This window comes from Zosterops lateralis, assembly GCF_965231275.1.
Source record: "Zosterops lateralis genome assembly, contig: HAP1_HAP1_SCAFFOLD_123, whole genome shotgun sequence".
In the NCBI taxonomy this organism is placed as follows: domain Eukaryota; kingdom Metazoa; phylum Chordata; class Aves; order Passeriformes; family Zosteropidae; genus Zosterops; species Zosterops lateralis.
In genome coordinates, this window is record NW_028154557.1 from 96,889 (window position 1) to 116,492 (window position 19,604).

Here is a 19,604-nt window from a genome sequence, read left to right on the forward strand (position 1 = left end):
TGATTCCATGCCCTTTAGGGGTTCAAACCTGAGCGTGTAGTTTTCATTTTTAAGTAGCTCCAGCTGCTTTGGAACACATTCTGCCACACTTGCTCTTTCTGCATGTCTCTAGCAGCCAGAAAGCGCTGTAAAGCGCTCTTTTGCCCGAGAAAAGCAACACTCTGGGGGACCTCTGTAACTTTGCTTGCAGCAGCACCTTGGTGTGTTTTCTGTGTTCTCCAAGTGAAAATAAGCCTGTCCGGAGCCCGTGGTAGCTCCTGCTGCTTTGGAACACATTCTGCCACACTTGCTCTTTCTGCATGTCTCTAGCAGCCAGAAAGCGCTGTAAAGCGCTCTTTTCTCGAGAAAAGCAACACTCAGGGGGACTTCTGTAACTTTGCTTGCAGCAGCACCTTGGTGTGTTTTCTGTGTTCTCCAAGTGAAAATAAGCCTGTCCGGAGCCCGTGGTAGCTCCAGCTGCTTTGGAACACATTCTGCCACACTTGCTCTTTCTGCATGTCTCTAGCAGCCAGAAAGCGCTGTAAAGCGCTCTTTTCTCGAGAAAAGCAACACTCTGGGAAACCTCTGTAACTTTGCTTGCAGCAGCACCTTGGTGTGTTTTCTGTGTTCTCCAAGTGAAAATAAGCCTGTGGGGAGCCCGTGGTAGCTCCAGCTGCTTTGGAACACATTCTGCCACACTTGCTCTTTCTGCATGTCTCTAGCAGCCAGAAAGCGCTGTAAAGCGCTCTTTTCTCGAGAAAAGCAACACTCTGGGAAACCTCTGTAACTTTGCTTGCAGCAGCACCTTGGTGTGTTTTCTGTGTTCTCCAAGTGAAAATAAGCCTGTGGGGAGCCCGTGGTAGCTCCAGCTGCTTTGGAACACATTCTGCCACACTTGCTCTTTCTGCATGTCTCTAGCAGCCAGAAAGCGCTGTAAAGCGCTCTTTTCTCGAGAAAAGCAACACTCTGGGAAACCTCTGTAACTTTGCTTGCAGCAGCACCTTGGTGTGTTTTCTGTGTTCTCCAAGTGAAAATAAGCCTGTCCGGAGCCCGTGGTAGCTCCAGCTGCTTTGGAACACATTCTGCCACACTTGCTCTTTCTGCATGTCTCTAGCAGCCAGAAAGCGCTGTAAAGCGCTCTTTTCTCGAGAAAAGCAACACTCTGGGAAACCTCTGTAACTTTGCTTGCAGCAGCACCTTGGTGTGTTTTCTGTGTTCTCCAAGTGAAAATAAGCCTGTGGGGAGCCCGTGGTAGCTCCAGCTGCTTTGGAACACATTCTGCCACACTTGCTCTTTCTGCATGTCTCTAGCAGCCAGAAAGCACTGTAAAGCGCTCTTTTCTCGAGAAAAGCAACACTCTGGGAAACCTCTGTAACTTTGCTTGCAGCAGCACCTTGGTGTGTTTTCTGTGTTCTCCAAGTGAAAATAAGCCTGTCCGGAGCCCGTGGTAGCTCCAGCTGCTTTGGAACACATTCTGCCACACTTGCTCTTTCTGCATGTCTCTAGCAGCCAGAAAGCGCTGTAAAGCGCTCTTTTCTCGAGAAAAGCAACACTCTGGGAAACCTCTGTAACTTTGCTTGCAGCAGCACCTTGGTGTGTTTTCTGTGTTCTCCAAGTGAAAAGAAGCCTGTGGGGAGCCCGTGGTAGCTCCAGCTGCTTTGGAACACATTCTGCCACACTTGCTCTTTCTGCATGTCTCTAGCAGCCAGAAAGCGCTGTAAAGCGCTCTTTTCTCGAGAAAAGCAACACTCTGGGAAACCTCTGTAACTTTGCTTGCAGCAGCACCTTGGTGTGTTTTCTGTGTTCTCCAAGTGAAAATAAGCCTGTGGGGAGCCCGTGGTAGCTCCAGCTGCTTTGGAACACATTCTGCCACACTTGCTCTTTCTGCATGTCTCTAGCAGCCAGAAAGTACTGTAAAGCGCTCTTTTCTCGAGAAAAGCAACACTCTGGGAAACCTCTGTAACTTTGCTTGCAGCAGCACCTTGGTGTGTTTTCTGTGTTCTCCAAGTGAAAATAAGCCTGTCCGGAGCCCGTGGTAGCTGCAGCTGCTTTGGAACACATTCTGCCACACTTGCTCTTTCTGCATGTCTCTAGCAGCCAGAAAGCGCTGTAAAGCGCTCTTTTCTCGAGAAAAGCAACACTCTGGGGGACTTCTGTAACTTTGCTTGCAGCAGCACCTTGGTGTGTTTTCTGTGTTCTCCAAGTGAAAATAAGCCTGTCCGGAGCCCGTGGTAGCTCCAGCTGCTTTGGAACACATTCTGCCACACTTGCTCTTTCTGCATGTCTCTAGCAGCCAGAAAGCGCTGTAAAGCGCTCTTTTCTCGAGAAAAGCAACACTCAGGGGGACTTCTGTAACTTTGCTTGCAGCAGCACCTTGGTGTGTTTTCTGTGTTCTCCAAGTGAAAATAAGCCTGTCCGGAGCCCGTGGTAGCTCCAGCTGCTTTGGAACACATTCTGCCACACTTGCTCTTTCTGCATGTCTCTAGCAGCCAGAAAGCACTGTAAAGCGCTCTTTTCTCGAGAAAAGCAACACTCTGGGAAACCTCTGTAACTTTGCTTGCAGCAGCACCTTGGTGTGTTTTCTGTGTTCTCCAAGTGAAAATAAGCCTGTGCGGAGCCCGTGGTAGCTCCAGCTGCTTTGGAACACATTCTGCCACACTTGCTCTTTCTGCATGTCTCTAGCAGCCAGAAAGCGCTGTAAAGCGCTCTTTTGCCCGAGAAAAGCAACACTCAGGGGGACTTCTGTAACTTTGCTTGCAGCAGCACCTTGGTGTGTTTTCTGTGTTCTCCAAGTGAAAATAAGCCTGTCCGGAGCCCGTGGTAGCTCCAGCTGCTTTGGAACACATTCTGCCACACTTGCTGTTTCTGCATGTCTCTAGCAGCCAGAAAGCGCTGTAAAGCGCTCTTTTGCCCGAGAAAAGCAACACTCTGGGAAACCTCTGTAACTTTGCTTGCAGCAGCACCTTGGTGTGTTTTCTGTGTTCTCCAAGTGAAAATAAGCCTGTCGGGAGCCCGTGGTAGCTCCAGCTGCTTTGGAACACATTCTGCCACACTTGCTCTTTCTGCATGTCTCTAGCAGCCAGAAAGCGCTGTAAAGCGCTCTTTTCTCGAGAAAAGCAACACTCTGGGAAACCTCTGTAACTTTGCTTGCAGCAGCACCTTGGTGTGTTTTCTGTGTTCTCCAAGTGAAAATAAGCCTGTGCGGAGCCCGTGGTAGCTCCAGCTGCTTTGGAACACATTCTGCCACACTTGCTCTTTCTGCATGTCTCTAGCAGCCAGAAAGCGCTGTAAAGCGCTCTTTTGCCCGAGAAAAGCAACACTCAGGGGGACTTCTGTAACTTTGCTTGCAGCAGCACCTTGGTGTGTTTTCTGTGTTCTCCAAGTGAAAATAAGCCTGTCCGGAGCCCGTGGTAGCTCCAGCTGCTTTGGAACACATTCTGCCACACTTGCTGTTTCTGCATGTCTCTAGCAGCCAGAAAGCGCTGTAAAGCGCTCTTTTGCCCGAGAAAAGCAACACTCTGGGAAACCTCTGTAACTTTGCTTGCAGCAGCACCTTGGTGTGTTTTCTGTGTTCTCCAAGTGAAAATAAGCCTGTCGGGAGCCCGTGGTAGCTCCAGCTGCTTTGGAACACATTCTGCCACACTTGCTCTTTCTGCATGTCTCTAGCAGCCAGAAAGCGCTGTAAAGCGCTCTTTTCTCGAGAAAAGCAACACTCAGGGGGACTTCTGTAACTTTGCTTGCAGCAGCACCTTGGTGTGTTTTCTGTGTTCTCCAAGTGAAAATAAGCCTGTCCGGAGCCCGTGGTAGCTCCAGCTGCTTTGGAACACATTCTGCCACACTTGCTCTTTCTGCATGTCTCTAGCAGCCAGAAAGCGCTGTAAAGCGCTCTTTTCTCGAGAAAAGCAACACTCTGGGAAACCTCTGTAACTTTGCTTGCAGCAGCACCTTGGTGTGTTTTCTGTGTTCTCCAAGTGAAAATAAGCCTGTCCGGAGCCCGTGGTAGCTCCAGCTGCTTTGGAACACATTCTGCCACACTTGCTCTTTCTGCATGTCTCTAGCAGCCAGAAAGCGCTGTAAAGCGCTCTTTTCTCGAGAAAAGCAACACTCAGGGGGACTTCTGTAACTTTGCTTGCAGCAGCACCTTGGTGTGTTTTCTGTGTTCTCCAAGTGAAAATAAGCCTGTGCGGAGCCCGTGGTAGCTCCAGCTGCTTTGGAACACATTCTGCCACACTTGCTCTTTCTGCATGTCTCTAGCAGCCAGAAAGCGCTGTAAAGCGCTCTTTTCTCGAGAAAAGCAACACTCTGGGAAACCTCTGTAACTTTGCTTGCAGCAGCACCTTGGTGTGTTTTCTGTGTTCTCCAAGTGAAAATAAGCCTGTGGGGAGCCCGTGGTAGCTCCAGCTGCTTTGGAACACATTCTGCCACACTTGCTCTTTCTGCATGTCTCTAGCAGCCAGAAAGCGCTGTAAAGCGCTCTTTTCTCGAGAAAAGCAACACTCTGGGAAACCTCTGTAACTTTGCTTGCAGCAGCACCTTGGTGTGTTTTCTGTGTTCTCCAAGTGAAAATAAGCCTGTGGGGAGCCCGTGGTAGCTCCAGCTGCTTTGGAACACATTCTGCCACACTTGCTCTTTCTGCATGTCTCTAGCAGCCAGAAAGCGCTGTAAAGCGCTCTTTTCTCGAGAAAAGCAACACTCAGGGGGACTTCTGTAACTTTGCTTGCAGCAGCACCTTGGTGTGTTTTCTGTGTTCTCCAAGTGAAAATAAGCCTGTGCGGAGCCCGTGGTAGCTCCAGCTGCTTTGGAACACATTCTGCCACACTTGCTCTTTCTGCATGTCTCTAGCAGCCAGAAAGCGCTGTAAAGCGCTCTTTTGCCCGAGAAAAGCAACACTCAGGGGGACTTCTGTAACTTTGCTTGCAGCAGCACCTTGGTGTGTTTTCTGTGTTCTCCAAGTGAAAATAAGCCTGTGGGGAGCCCGTGGTAGCTCCAGCTGCTTTGGAACACATTCTGCCACACTTGCTCTTTCTGCATGTCTCTAGCAGCCAGAAAGCGCTGTAAAGCGCTCTTTTCTCGAGAAAAGCAACACTCTGGGAAACCTCTGTAACTTTGCTTGCAGCAGCACCTTGGTGTGTTTTCTGTGTTCTCCAAGTGAAAATAAGCCTGTCCGGAGCCCGTGGTAGCTCCAGCTGCTTTGGAACACATTCTGCCACACTTGCTCTTTCTGCATGTCTCTAGCAGCCAGAAAGCGCTGTAAAGCGCTCTTTTCTCGAGAAAAGCAACACTCTGGGAAACCTCTGTAACTTTGCTTGCAGCAGCACCTTGGTGTGTTTTCTGTGTTCTCCAAGTGAAAATAAGCCTGTCCGGAGCCCGTGGTAGCTCCAGCTGCTTTGGAACACATTCTGCCACACTTGCTCTTTCTGCATGTCTCTAGCAGCCAGAAAGCGCTGTAAAGCGCTCTTTTCTCGAGAAAAGCAACACTCAGGGGGACTTCTGTAACTTTGCTTGCAGCAGCACCTTGGTGTGTTTTCTGTGTTCTCCAAGTGAAAATAAGCCTGTCCGGAGCCCGTGGTAGCTCCAGCTGCTTTGGAACACATTCTGCCACACTTGCTCTTTCTGCATGTCTCTAGCAGCCAGAAAGCGCTGTAAAGCGCTCTTTTCTCGAGAAAAGCAACACTCAGGGGGACTTCTGTAACTTTGCTTGCAGCAGCACCTTGGTGTGTTTTCTGTGTTCTCCAAGTGAAAATAAGCCTGTCCGGAGCCCGTGGTAGCTCCAGCTGCTTTGGAACACATTCTGCCACACTTGCTCTTTCTGCATGTCTCTAGCAGCCAGAAAGCGCTGTAAAGCGCTCTTTTCTCGAGAAAAGCAACACTCAGGGGGACTTCTGTAACTTTGCTTGCAGCAGCACCTTGGTGTGTTTTCTGTGTTCTCCAAGTGAAAATAAGCCTGTCCGGAGCCCGTGGTAGCTCCAGCTGCTTTGGAACACATTCTGCCACACTTGCTCTTTCTGCATGTCTCTAGCAGCCAGAAAGCGCTGTAAAGCGCTCTTTTCTCGAGAAAAGCAACACTCAGGGGGACTTCTGTAACTTTGCTTGCAGCAGCACCTTGGTGTGTTTTCTGTGTTCTCCAAGTGAAAATAAGCCTGTGGGGAGCCCGTGGTAGCTCCAGCTGCTTTGGAACACATTCTGCCACACTTGTTCTTTCTGCATGTCTCTAGCAGCCAGAAAGCGCTGTAAAGCGCTCTTTTCTCGAGAAAAGCAACACTCAGGGGGACTTCTGTAACTTTGCTTGCAGCAGCACCTTGGTGTGTTTTCTGTGTTCTCCAAGTGAAAATAAGCCTGTCCGGAGCCCGTGGTAGCTCCAGCTGCTTTGGAACACATTCTGCCACACTTGCTCTTTCTGCATGTCTCTAGCAGCCAGAAAGCGCTGTAAAGCGCTCTTTTCTCGAGAAAAGCAACACTCAGGGGGACTTCTGTAACTTTGCTTGCAGCAGCACCTTGGTGTGTTTTCTGTGTTCTCCAAGTGAAAATAAGCCTGTCCGGAGCCCGTGGTAGCTCCAGCTGCTTTGGAACACATTCTGCCACACTTGCTCTTTCTGCATGTCTCTAGCAGCCAGAAAGCGCTGTAAAGCGCTCTTTTCTCGAGAAAAGCAACACTCTGGGAAACCTCTGTAACTTTGCTTGCAGCAGCACCTTGGTGTGTTTTCTGTGTTCTCCAAGTGAAAATAAGCCTGTCCGGAGCCCGTGGTAGCTCCAGCTGCTTTGGAACACATTCTGCCACACTTGCTCTTTCTGCATGTCTCTAGCAGCCAGAAAGCGCTGTAAAGCGCTCTTTTCTCGAGAAAAGCAACACTCAGGGGGACTTCTGTAACTTTGCTTGCAGCAGCACCTTGGTGTGTTTTCTGTGTTCTCCAAGTGAAAATAAGCCTGTCCGGAGCCCGTGGTAGCTCCAGCTGCTTTGGAACACATTCTGCCACACTTGCTCTTTCTGCATGTCTCTAGCAGCCAGAAAGCGCTGTAAAGCGCTCTTTTCTCGAGAAAAGCAACACTCAGGGGGACTTCTGTAACTTTGCTTGCAGCAGCACCTTGGTGTGTTTTCTGTGTTCTCCAAGTGAAAATAAGCCTGTCCGGAGCCCGTGGTAGCTCCAGCTGCTTTGGAACACATTCTGCCACACTTGCTCTTTCTGCATGTCTCTAGCAGCCGGAAAGCGCTGTAAAGCGCTCTTTTACCCGAGAAAAGCAACACTCAGGGAAACCTCTGTAACTTTGCTTGCAGCAGCACCTTGGTGTGTTTTCTGTGTTCTCCAAGTGAAAATAAGCCTGTGCGGAGCCCGTGGTAGCTCCAGCTGCTTTGGAACACATTCTGCCACACTTGCTGTTTCTGCATGTCTCTAGCAGCCAGAAAGCGCTGTAAAGCGCTCTTTTGCTCGAGAAAAGCAACACTCAGGGGGACTTCTGTAACTTTGCTTGCAGCAGCACCTTGGTGTGTTTTCTGTGTTCTCCAAGTGAAAATAAGCCTGTGGGGAGCCCGTGGTAGCTCCAGCTGCTTTGGAACACATTCTGCCACACTTGCTCTTTCTGCATGTCTCTAGCAGCCAGAAAGCGCTGTAAAGCGCTCTTTTCTCGAGAAAAGCAACACTCAGGGGGACTTCTGTAACTTTGCTTGCAGCAGCACCTTGGTGTGTTTTCTGTGTTCTCCAAGTGAAAAGAAGCCTGTGGGGAGCCCGTGGTAGCTCCAGCTGCTTTGGAACACATTCTGCCACACTTGCTCTTTCTGCATGTCTCTAGCAGCCAGAAAGCGCTGTAAAGCGCTCTTTTCTCGAGAAAAGCAACACTCAGGGGGACTTCTGTAACTTTGCTTGCAGCAGCACCTTGGTGTGTTTTCTGTGTTCTCCAAGTGAAAATAAGCCTGTCCGGAGCCCGTGGTAGCTCCAGCTGCTTTGGAACACATTCTGCCACACTTGCTCTTTCTGCATGTCTCTAGCAGCCAGAAAGCGCTGTAAAGCGCTCTTTTCTCGAGAAAAGCAACACTCTGGGAAACCTCTGTAACTTTGCTTGCAGCAGCACCTTGGTGTGTTTTCTGTGTTCTCCAAGTGAAAAGAAGCCTGTCCGGAGCCCGTGGTAGCTCCAGCTGCTTTGGAACACATTCTGCCACACTTGCTCTTTCTGCATGTCTCTAGCAGCCAGAAAGCGCTGTAAAGCGCTCTTTTCTCGAGAAAAGCAACACTCTGGGAAACCTCTGTAACTTTGCTTGCAGCAGCACCTTGGTGTGTTTTCTGTGTTCTCCAAGTGAAAATAAGCCTGTCCGGAGCCCGTGGTAGCTCCAGCTGCTTTGGAACACATTCTGCCACACTTGCTCTTTCTGCATGTCTCTAGCAGCCGGAAAGCGCTGTAAAGCGCTCTTTTACCCGAGAAAAGCAACACTCAGGGGAATTCTGTAACTTTGCTTGCAGCAGCACCTTGGTGTGTTTTCTGTGTTCTCCAAGTGAAAATAAGCCTGTCCGGAGCCCGTGGTAGCTCCAGCTGCTTTGGAACACATTCTGCCACACTTGCTCTTTCTGCATGTCTCTAGCAGCCAGAAAGCGCTGTAAAGCGCTCTTTTCTCGAGAAAAGCAACACTCTGGGAAACCTCTGTAACTTTGCTTGCAGCAGCACCTTGGTGTGTTTTCTGTGTTCTCCAAGTGAAAATAAGCCTGTGCGGAGCCCGTGGTAGCTCCAGCTGCTTTGGAACACATTCTGCCACACTTGCTCTTACTGCATGTCTCTAGCAGCCAGAAAGCGCTGTAAAGCGCTCTTTTCTCGAGAAAAGCAACACTCAGGGGGACTTGTGTAACTTTGCTTGCAGCAGCACCTTGGTGTGTTTTCTGTGTTCTCCAAGTGAAAATAAGCCTGTGCGGAGCCCGTGGTAGCTCCAGCTGCTTTGGAACACATTCTGCCACACTTGCTCTTTCTGCATGTCTCTAGCAGCCAGAAAGCGCTGTAAAGCGCTCTTTTCTCGAGAAAAGCAACACTCAGGGGGACTTCTGTAACTTTGCTTGCAGCAGCACCTTGGTGTGTTTTCTGTGTTCTCCAAGTGAAAATAAGCCTGTCCGGAGCCCGTGGTAGCTCCAGCTGCTTTGGAACACATTCTGCCACACTTGCTGTTTCTGCATGTCTCTAGCAGCCAGAAAGCGCTGTAAAGCGCTCTTTTACCCGAGAAAAGCAACACTCAGGGGAATTCTGTAACTTTGCTTGCAGCAGCACCTTGGTGTGTTTTCTGTGTTCTCCAAGTGAAAATAAGCCTGTGCGGAGCCCGTGGTAGCTCCAGCTGCTTTGGAACACATTCTGCCACACTTGCTGTTTCTGCATGTCTCTAGCAGCCAGAACACGCTGTAAAGCGCTCTTTTGCTCGAGAAAAGCAACACTCAGGGGGACCTCTGTAACTTTGCTTGCAGCAGCACCTTGGTGTGTTTTCTGTGTTCTCCAAGTGAAAATAAGCCTGTCCGGAGCCCGTGGTAGCCCCAGCTGCTTTGGAACACATTCTGCCACACTTGCTCTTTCTGCATGTCTCTAGCAGCCAGAAAGCGCTGTAAAGCGCTCTTTTCTCGAGAAAAACAACACTCAGGGGGACTTCTGTAACTTTGCTTGCAGCAGCACCTTGGTGTGTTTTCTGTGTTCTCCAAGTGAAAATAAGCCTGTCCGGAGCCCGTGGTAGCTCCAGCTGCTTTGGAACACATTCTGCCACACTTGCTCTTTCTGCATGTCTCTAGCAGCCAGAAAGCGCTGTAAAGCGCTCTTTTCTCGAGAAAAGCAACACTCAGGGGGACTTCTGTAACTTTGCTTGCAGCAGCACCTTGGTGTGTTTTCTGTGTTCTCCAAGTGAAAATAAGCCTGTGCGGAGCCCGTGGTAGCTCCAGCTGCTTTGGAACACATTCTGCCACACTTGCTCTTTCTGCATGTCTCTAGCAGCCAGAAAGCGCTGTAAAGCGCTCTTTTGCCCGAGAAAAGCAACGCTCAGGGGAATTCTGTAACTTTGCTTGCAGCAGCACCTTGGTGTGTTTTCTGTGTTCTCCAAGTGAAAATAAGCCTGTCCGGAGCCCGTGGTAGCTCCAGCTGCTTTGGAACACATTCTGCCACACTTGCTCTTTCTGCATGTCTCTAGCAGCCAGAAAGCGCTGTAAAGCGCTCTTTTGCTCGAGAAAAGCAACACTCAGGGGGACCTCTGTAACTTTGCTTGCAGCAGCACCTTGGTGTGTTTTCTGTGTTCTCCAAGTGAAAATAAGCCTGTCCGGAGCCCGTGGTAGCTCCAGCTGCTTTGGAACACATTCTGCCACACTTGCTCTTTCTGCATGTCTCTAGCAGCCAGAAAGCGCTGTAAAGCGCTCTTTTCTCGAGAAAAGCAACACTCTGGGAAACCTCTGTAACTTTGCTTGCAGCAGCACCTTGGTGTGTTTTCTGTGTTCTCCAAGTGAAAATAAGCCTGTGCGGAGCCCGTGGTAGCTCCAGCTGCTTTGGAACACATTCTGCCACACTTGCTCTTTCTGCATGTCTCTAGCAGCCAGAAAGCACTGTAAAGCGCTCTTTTCTCGAGAAAAGCAACACTCTGGGAAACCTCTGTAACTTTGCTTGCAGCAGCACCTTGGTGTGTTTTCTGTGTTCTCCAAGTGAAAATAAGCCTGTGCGGAGCCCGTGGTAGCTCCAGCTGCTTTGGAACACATTCTGCCACACTTGCTCTTTCTGCATGTCTCTAGCAGCCAGAAAGCGCTGTAAAGCGCTCTTTTCTCGAGAAAAGCAACACTCAGGGGGACTTCTGTAACTTTGCTTGCAGCAGCACCTTGGTGTGTTTTCTGTGTTCTCCAAGTGAAAATAAGCCTGTGGGGAGCCCGTGGTAGCTCCAGCTGCTTTGGAACACATTCTGCCACACTTGCTCTTTCTGCATGTCTCTAGCAGCCAGAAAGCGCTGTAAAGCGCTCTTTTGCCCGAGAAAAGCAACACTCAGGGGACTTCTGTAACTTTGCTTGCAGCAGCACCTTGGTGTGTTTTCTGTGTTCTCCAAGTGAAAATAAGCCTGTCCGGAGCCCGTGGTAGCTCCAGCTGCTTTGGAACACATTCTGCCACACTTGCTCTTTCTGCATGTCTCTAGCAGCCAGAAAGCGCTGTAAAGCGCTCTTTTCTCGAGAAAAGCAACACTCTGGGAAACCTCTGTAACTTTGCTTGCAGCAGCACCTTGGTGTGTTTTCTGTGTTCTCCAAGTGAAAATAAGCCTGTGCGGAGCCCGTGGTAGCTCCAGCTGCTTTGGAACACATTCTGCCACACTTGCTCTTTCTGCATGTCTCTAGCAGCCAGAAAGCGCTGTAAAGCGCTCTTTTCTCGAGAAAAGCAACACTCAGGGGGACTTCTATAACTTTGCTTGCAGCAGCACCTTGGTGTGTTTTCTGTGTTCTCCAAGTGAAAATAAGCCTGTGCGGAGCCCGTGGTAGCTCCAGCTGCTTTGGAACACATTCTGCCACACTTGCTCTTTCTGCATGTCTCTAGCAGCCAGAAAGCGCTGTAAAGCGCTCTTTTCTCGAGAAAAGCAACACTCAGGGGGACTTCTGTAACTTTGCTTGCAGCAGCACCTTGGTGTGTTTTCTGTGTTCTCCAAGTGAAAATAAGCCTGTCCGGAGCCCGTGGTAGCCCCAGCTGCTTTGGAACACATTCTGCCACACTTGCTCTTTCTGCATGTCTCTAGCAGCCAGAAAGCGCTGTTAAGCGCTCTTTTCTCGAGAAAAGCAACACTCAGGGGGACTTCTGTAACTTTGCTTGCAGCAGCACCTTGGTGTGTTTTCTGTGTTCTCCAAGTGAAAATAAGCCTGTCCGGAGCCCGTGGTAGCTCCAGCTGCTTTGGAACACATTCTGCCACACTTGCTCTTTCTGCATGTCTCTAGCAGCCAGAAAGCGCTGTAAAGCGCTCTTTTCTCGAGAAAAGCAACACTCAGGGGGACTTCTGTAACTTTGCTTGCAGCAGCACCTTGGTGTGTTTTCTGTGTTCTCCAAGTGAAAATAAGCCTGTCCGGAGCCCGTGGTAGCTCCAGCTGCTTTGGAACACATTCTGCCACACTTGCTCTTTCTGCATGTCTCTAGCAGCCAGAAAGCGCTGTAAAGCGCTCTTTTGCCCGAGAAAAGCAAGACTCAGGGGGACTTCTGTAACTTTGCTTGCAGCAGCACCTTGGTGTGTTTTCTGTGTTCTCCAAGTGAAAATAAGCCTGTCCGGAGCCCGTGGTAGCTCCAGCTGCTTTGGAACACATTCTGCCACACTTGCTCTTTCTGCATGTCTCTAGCAGCCAGAAAGCGCTGTAAAGCGCTCTTTTCTCGAGAAAAGCAACACTCTGGGAAACCTCTGTAACTTTGCTTGCAGCAGCACCTTGGTGTGTTTTCTGTGTTCTCCAAGTGAAAATAAGCCTGTCCGGAGCCCGTGGTAGCTCCTGCTGCTTTGGAACACATTCTGCCACACTTGCTCTTTCTGCATGTCTCTAGCAGCCAGAAAGCGCTGTAAAGCGCTCTTTTCTCGAGAAAAGCAACACTCAGGGGGACTTCTGTAACTTTGCTTGCAGCAGCACCTTGGTGTGTTTTCTGTGTTCTCCAAGTGAAAATAAGCCTGTCCGGAGCCCGTGGTAGCTCCAGCTGCTTTGGAACACATTCTGCCACACTTGCTCTTTCTGCATGTCTCTAGCAGCCAGAAAGCGCTGTAAAAGCGCTCTTTTGCCCGAGAAAAGCAACACTCAGGGGTACCTCTGTAACTTTGCTTGCAGCAGCACCTTGGTGTGTTTTCTGTGTTCTCCAAGTGAAAATAAGCCTGTGCGGAGCCCGTGGTAGCTCCAGCTGCTTTGGAACACATTCTGCCACACTTGCTCTTTCTGCATGTCTCTAGCAGCCAGAAAGCGCTGTAAAGCGCTCTTTTGCTCGAGAAAAGCAACACTCAGGGGGACCTCTGTAACTTTGCTTGCAGCAGCACCTTGGTGTGTTTTCTGTGTTCTCCAAGTGAAAATAAGCCTGTCCGGAGCCCGTGGTAGCTCCAGCTGCTTTGGAACACATTCTGCCACACTTGCTCTTTCTGCATGTCTCTAGCAGCCAGAAAGCGCTGTAAAGCGCTCTTTTGCTCGAGAAAAGCAACACTCAGGGGGACCTCTGTAACTTTGCTTGCAGCAGCACCTTGGTGTGTTTTCTGTGTTCTCCAAGTGAAAATAAGCCTGTCCGGAGCCCGTGGTAGCTCCAGCTGCTTTGGAACACATTCTGCCACACTTGCTCTTTCTGCATGTCTCTAGCAGCCAGAAAGCGCTGTAAAGCGCTCTTTTCTCGAGAAAAGCAACACTCTGGGAAACCTCTGTAACTTTGCTTGCAGCAGCACCTTGGTGTGTTTTCTGTGTTCTCCAAGTGAAAATAAGCCTGTCCGGAGCCCGTGGTAGCTCCAGCTGCTTTGGAACACATTCTGCCACACTTGCTCTTTCTGCATGTCTCTAGCAGCCAGAAAGCGCTGTAAAGCGCTCTTTTGCTCGAGAAAAGCAACACTCAGGGGGACCTCTGTAACTTTGCTTGCAGCAGCACCTTGGTGTGTTTTCTGTGTTCTCCAAGTGAAAATAAGCCTGTCCGGAGCCCGTGGTAGCTCCAGCTGCTTTGGAACACATTCTGCCACACTTGCTCTTTCTGCATGTCTCTAGCAGCCAGAAAGCGCTGTAAAAGCGCTCTTTTGCCCGAGAAAAGCAACACTCAGGGGTACCTCTGTAACTTTGCTTGCAGCAGCACCTTGGTGTGTTTTCTGTGTTCTCCAAGTGAAAATAAGCCTGTCCGGAGCCCGTGGTAGCTCCAGCTGCTTTGGAACACATTCTGCCACACTTGCTCTTTCTGCATGTCTCTAGCAGCCAGAAAGCGCTGTAAAGCGCTCTTTTGCTCGAGAAAAGCAACACTCAGGGGGACTTCTGTAACTTTGCTTGCAGCAGCACCTTGGTGTGTTTTCTGTGTTCTCCAAGTGAAAATAAGCCTGTCCGGAGCCCGTGGTAGCTCCAGCTGCTTTGGAACACATTCTGCCACACTTGCTCTTTCTGCATGTCTCTAGCAGCCAGAAAGCGCTGTAAAGCGCTCTTTTTTCGAGAAAAGCAACACTCAGGGGGACCTCTGTAACTTTGCTTGCAGCAGCACCTTGGTGTGTTTTCTGTGTTCTCCAAGTGAAAATAAGCCTGTCCGGAGCCCGTGGTAGCTCCAGCTGCTTTGGAACACATTCTGCCACACTTGCTCTTTCTGCATGTCTCTAGCAGCCAGAAAGCGCTGTAAAGCGCTCTTTTTTCGAGAAAAGCAACACTCAGGGGGACTTCTGTAACTTTGCTTGCAGCAGCACCTTGGTGTGTTTTCTGTGTTCTCCAAGTGAAAATAAGCCTGTCCGGAGCCCGTGGTAGCTCCAGCTGCTTTGGAACACATTCTGCCACACTTGCTCTTTCTGCATGTCTCTAGCAGCCAGAAAGCACTGTAAAGCGCTCTTTTCTCGAGAAAAGCAACACTCTGGGAAACCTCTGTAACTTTGCTTGCAGCAGCACCTTGGTGTGTTTTCTGTGTTCTCCAAGTGAAAATAAGCCTGTCCGGAGCCCGTGGTAGCTCCAGCTGCTTTGGAACACATTCTGCCACACTTGCTCTTTCTGCATGTCTCTAGCAGCCAGAAAGCGCTGTAAAGCGCTCTTTTCTCGAGAAAAGCAACACTCTGGGAAACCTCTGTAACTTTGCTTGCAGCAGCACCTTGGTGTGTTTTCTGTGTTCTCCAAGTGAAAATAAGCCTGTCCGGAGCCCGTGGTAGCTCCAGCTGCTTTGGAACACATTCTGCCACACTTGCTCTTTCTGCATGTCTCTAGCAGCCAGAAAGCGCTGTAAAGCGCTCTTTTCTCGAGAAAAGCAACACTCTGGGAAACCTCTGTAACTTTGCTTGCAGCAGCACCTTGGTGTGTTTTCTGTGTTCTCCAAGTGAAAAGAAGCCTGTCCGGAGCCCGTGGTAGCTCCAGCTGCTTTGGAACACATTCTGCCACACTTGCTCTTTCTGCATGTCTCTAGCAGCCAGAAAGCGCTGTAAAGCGCTCTTTTCTCGAGAAAAGCAACACTCTGGGAAACCTCTGTAACTTTGCTTGCAGCAGCACCTTGGTGTGTTTTCTGTGTTCTCCAAGTGAAAATAAGCCTGTGCGGAGCCCGTGGTAGCTCCAGCTGCTTTGGAACACATTCTGCCACACTTGCTCTTTCTGCATGTCTCTAGCAGCCAGAAAGCGCTGTAAAGCGCTCTTTTCTCGAGAAAAGCAACACTCTGGGAAACCTGTGTAACTTTGCTTGCAGCAGCACCTTGGTGTGTTTTCTGTGTTCTCCAAGTGAAAATAAGCCTGTCCGGAGCCCGTGGTAGCTCCAGCTGCTTTGGAACACATTCTGCCACACTTGCTCTTTCTGCATGTCTCTAGCAGCCAGAAAGCGCTGTAAAGCGCTCTTTTCTCGAGAAAAGCAACACTCTGGGAAACCTCTGTAACTTTGCTTGCAGCAGCACCTTGGTGTGTTTTCTGTGTTCTCCAAGTGAAAATAAGCCTGTCCGGAGCCCGTGGTAGCTCCAGCTGCTTTGGAACACATTCTGCCACACTTGCTCTTTCTGCATGTCTCTAGCAGCCAGAAAGCGCTGTAAAGCGCTCTTTTCTCGAGAAAAGCAACACTCTGGGAAACCTCTGTAACTTTGCTTGCAGCAGCACCTTGGTGTGTTTTCTGTGTTCTCCAAGTGAAAATAAGCCTGTCCGGAGCCCGTGGTAGCTCCAGCTGCTTTGGAACACATTCTGCCACACTTGCTCTTTCTGCATGTCTCTAGCAGCCAGAAAGCGCTGTAAAGCGCTCTTTTCTCGAGAAAAGCAACACTCTGGGAAACCTCTGTAACTTTGCTTGCAGCAGCACCTTGGTGTGTTTTCTGTGTTCTCCAAGTGAAAATAAGCCTGTCCGGAGCCCGTGGTAGCTCCAGCTGCTTTGGAACACATTCTGCCACACTTGCTCTTTCTGCATGTCTCTAGCAGCCAGAAAGCGCTGTAAAGCGCTCTTTTCTCGAGAAAAGCAACACTCTGGAAACCTCTGTAACTTTGCTTGCAGCAGCACCTTGGTGTGTTTTCTGTGTTCTCCAAGTGAAAATAAGCCTGTCCGGAGCCCGTGGTAGCTCCAGCTGCTTTGGAACACATTCTGCACACTTGCTCTTTCTGCATGTCTCTAGCAGCCAGAAAGCGCTGTAAAGCGCTCTTTTCTCGAGAAAAGCAACACTCTGGGAAACCTCTGTAACTTTGCTTGCAGCAGCACCTTGGTGTGTTTTCTGTGTTCTCCAAGTGAAAATAAGCCTGTGGGGAGCCCGTGGTAGCTCCAGCTGCTTTGGAACACATTCTGCCACACTTGCTCTTTCTGCATGTCTCTAGCAGCCAGAAAGCGCTGTAAAGCGCTCTTTTCTCGAGAAAAGCAACACTCTGGGAAACCTCTGTAACTTTGCTTGCAGCAGCACCTTGGTGTGTTTTCTGTGTTCTCCAAGTGAAAATAAGCCTGTCCGGAGCCCGTGGTAGCTCCAGCTGCTTTGGAACACATTCTGCCACACTTGCTCTTTCTGCATGTCTCTAGCAGCCAGAAAGCGCTGTAAAGCGCTCTTTTCTCGAGAAAAGCAACACTCTGGGAAACCTCTGTAACTTTGCTTGCAGCAGCACCTTGGTGTGTTTTCTGTGTTCTCCAAGTGAAAATAAGCCTGTCCGGAGCCCGTGGTAGCTCCAGCTGCTTTGGAACACATTCTGCCACACTTGCTCTTTCTGCATGTCTCTAGCAGCCAGAAAGCGCTGTAAAGCGCTCTTTTCTCGAGAAAAGCAACACTCTGGGAAACCTCTGTAACTTTGCTTGCAGCAGCACCTTGGTGTGTTTTCTGTGTTCTCCAAGTGAAAATAAGCCTGTGCGGAGCCCGTGGTAGCTCCAGCTGCTTTGGAACACATTCTGCCACACTTGCTCTTTCTGCATGTCTCTAGCAGCCAGAAAGCGCTGTAAAGCGCTCTTTTCTCGAGAAAAGCAACACTCTGGGAAACCTCTGTAACTTTGCTTGCAGCAGCACCTTGGTGTGTTTTCTGTGTTCTCCAAGTGAAAATAAGCCTGTCCGGAGCCCGTGGTAGCTCCAGCTGCTTTGGAACACATTCTGCCACACTTGCTCTTTCTGCATGTCTCTAGCAGCCAGAAAGCGCTGTAAAGCGCTCTTTTCTCGAGAAAAGCAACACTCTGGGAAACCTCTGTAACTTTGCTTGCAGCAGCACCTTGGTGTGTTTTCTGTGTTCTCCAAGTGAAAATAAGCCTGTCCGGAGCCCGTGGTAGCTCCAGCTGCTTTGGAACACATTCTGCCACACTTGCTCTTTCTGCATGTCTCTAGCAGCCAGAAAGCGCTGTAAAGCGCTCTTTTCTCGAGAAAAGCAACACTCTGGGAAACCTCTGTAACTTTGCTTGCAGCAGCACCTTGGTGTGTTTTCTGTGTTCTCCAAGTGAAAATAAGCCTGTCCGGAGCCCGTGGTAGCTCCAGCTGCTTTGGAACACATTCTGCCACACTTGCTCTTTCTGCATGTCTCTAGCAGCCAGAAAGCGCTGTAAAGCGCTCTTTTCTCGAGAAAAGCAACACTCTGGGAAACCTCTGTAACTTTGCTTGCAGCAGCACCTTGGTGTGTTTTCTGTGTTCTCCAAGTGAAAATAAGCCTGTCCGGAGCCCGTGGTAGCTCCAGCTGCTTTGGAACACATTCTGCCACACTTGCTCTTTCTGCATGTCTCTAGCAGCCAGAAAGCGCTGTAAAGCGCTCTTTTCTCGAGAAAAGCAACACTCTGGGAAACCTCTGTAACTTTGCTTGCAGCAGCACCTTGGTGTGTTTTCTGTGTTCTCCAAGTGAAAATAAGCCTGTGCGGAGCCCGTGGTAGCTCCAGCTGCTTTGGAACACATTCTGCCACACTTGCTCTTTCTGCATGTCTCTAGCAGCCAGAAAGCGCTGGAAAGCGCTCTTTTCTCGAAAAAGAAAAGCAACACTCTGGGAAACCTCTGTAACTTTGCTTGCAGCAGCACCTTGGTGTGTTTTCTGTGTTCTCCAAGTGAAAATAAGCCTGTGGGGAGCCCGTGGTAGCTCCAGCTGCTTTGGAACACATTCTGCCACACTTGCTCTTTCTGCATGTCTCTAGCAGCCAGAAAGCGCTGTAAAGCGCTCTTTTCTCGAGAAAAGCAACACTCTGGGAAACCTCTGTAACTTTGCTTGCAGCAGCACCTTGGTGTGTTTTCTGTGTTCTCCAAGTGAAAATAAGCCTGTGCGGAGCCCGTGGTAGCTCCAGCTGCTTTGGAACACATTCTGCCACACTTGCTCTTTCTGCATGTCTCTAGCAGCCAGAAAGCGCTGTAAAGCGCTCTTTTCTCGAGAAAAGCAACACTCTGGGAAACCTCTGTAACTTTGCTTGCAGCAGCACCTTGGTGTGTTTTCTGTGTTCTCCAAGTGAAAAGAAGCCTGTGGGGAGCCCGTGGTAGCTCCAGCTGCTTTGGAACACATTCTGCCACACTTGCTCTTTCTGCATGTCTCTAGCAGCCAGAAAGCGCTGTAAAGCGCTCTTTTCTCGAGAAAAGCAACACTCTGGGAAACCTCTGTAACTTTGCTTGCAGCAGCACCTTGGTGTGTTTTCTGTGTTCTCCAAGTGAAAATAAGCCTGTCCGGAGCCCGTGGTAGCTCCAGCTGCTTTGGAACACATTCTGCCACACTTGCTCTTTCTGCATGTCTCTAGCAGCCAGAAAGCGCTGTAAAGCGCTCTTTTCTCGAGAAAAGCAACACTCTGGGAAACCTCTGTAACTTTGCTTGCAGCAGCACCTTGGTGTGTTTTCTGTGTTCTCCAAGTGAAAATAAGCCTGTCCGGAGCCCGTGGTAGCTCCAGCTGCTTTGGAACACATTCTGCCACACTTGCTCTTTCTGCATGTCTCTAGCAGCCAGAAAGCGCTGTAAAGCGCTCTTTTCTCGAGAAAAGCAACACTCTGGGAAACCTCTGTAACTTTGCTTGCAGCAGCACCTTGGTGTGTTTTCTGTGTTCTCCAAGTGAAAATAAGCCTGTCCGGAGCCCGTGGTAGCTCCAGCTGCTTTGGAACACATTCTGCCACACTTGCTCTTTCTGCATGTCTCTAGCAGCCAGAAAGCGCTGTAAAGCGCTCTTTTCTCGAGAAAAGCAACACTCTGGGAAACCTCTGTAACTTTGCTTGCAGCAGCACCTTGGTGTGTTTTCTGTGTTCTCCAAGTGAAAATAAGCCTGTCCGGAGCCCGTGGTAGCTCCAGCTGCTTTGGAACACATTCTGCCACACTTGCTCTTTCTGCATGTCTCTAGCAGCCAGAAAGCGCTGTAAAGCGCTCTTTTCTCGAGAAAAGCAACACTCTGGGAAACCTCTGTAACTTTGCTTGCAGCAGCACCTTGGTGTGTTTTCTGTGTTCTCCAAGTGAAAATAAGCCTGTCCGGGAGCCCGTGGTAGCTCCAGCTGCTTTGGAACACATTCTGCCACACTTGCTCTTTCTGCATGTCTCTAGCAGCCAGAAAGCGCTGTAAAGCGCTCTTTTCTCGAGAAAAGCAACACTCTGGGAAACCTCTGTAAC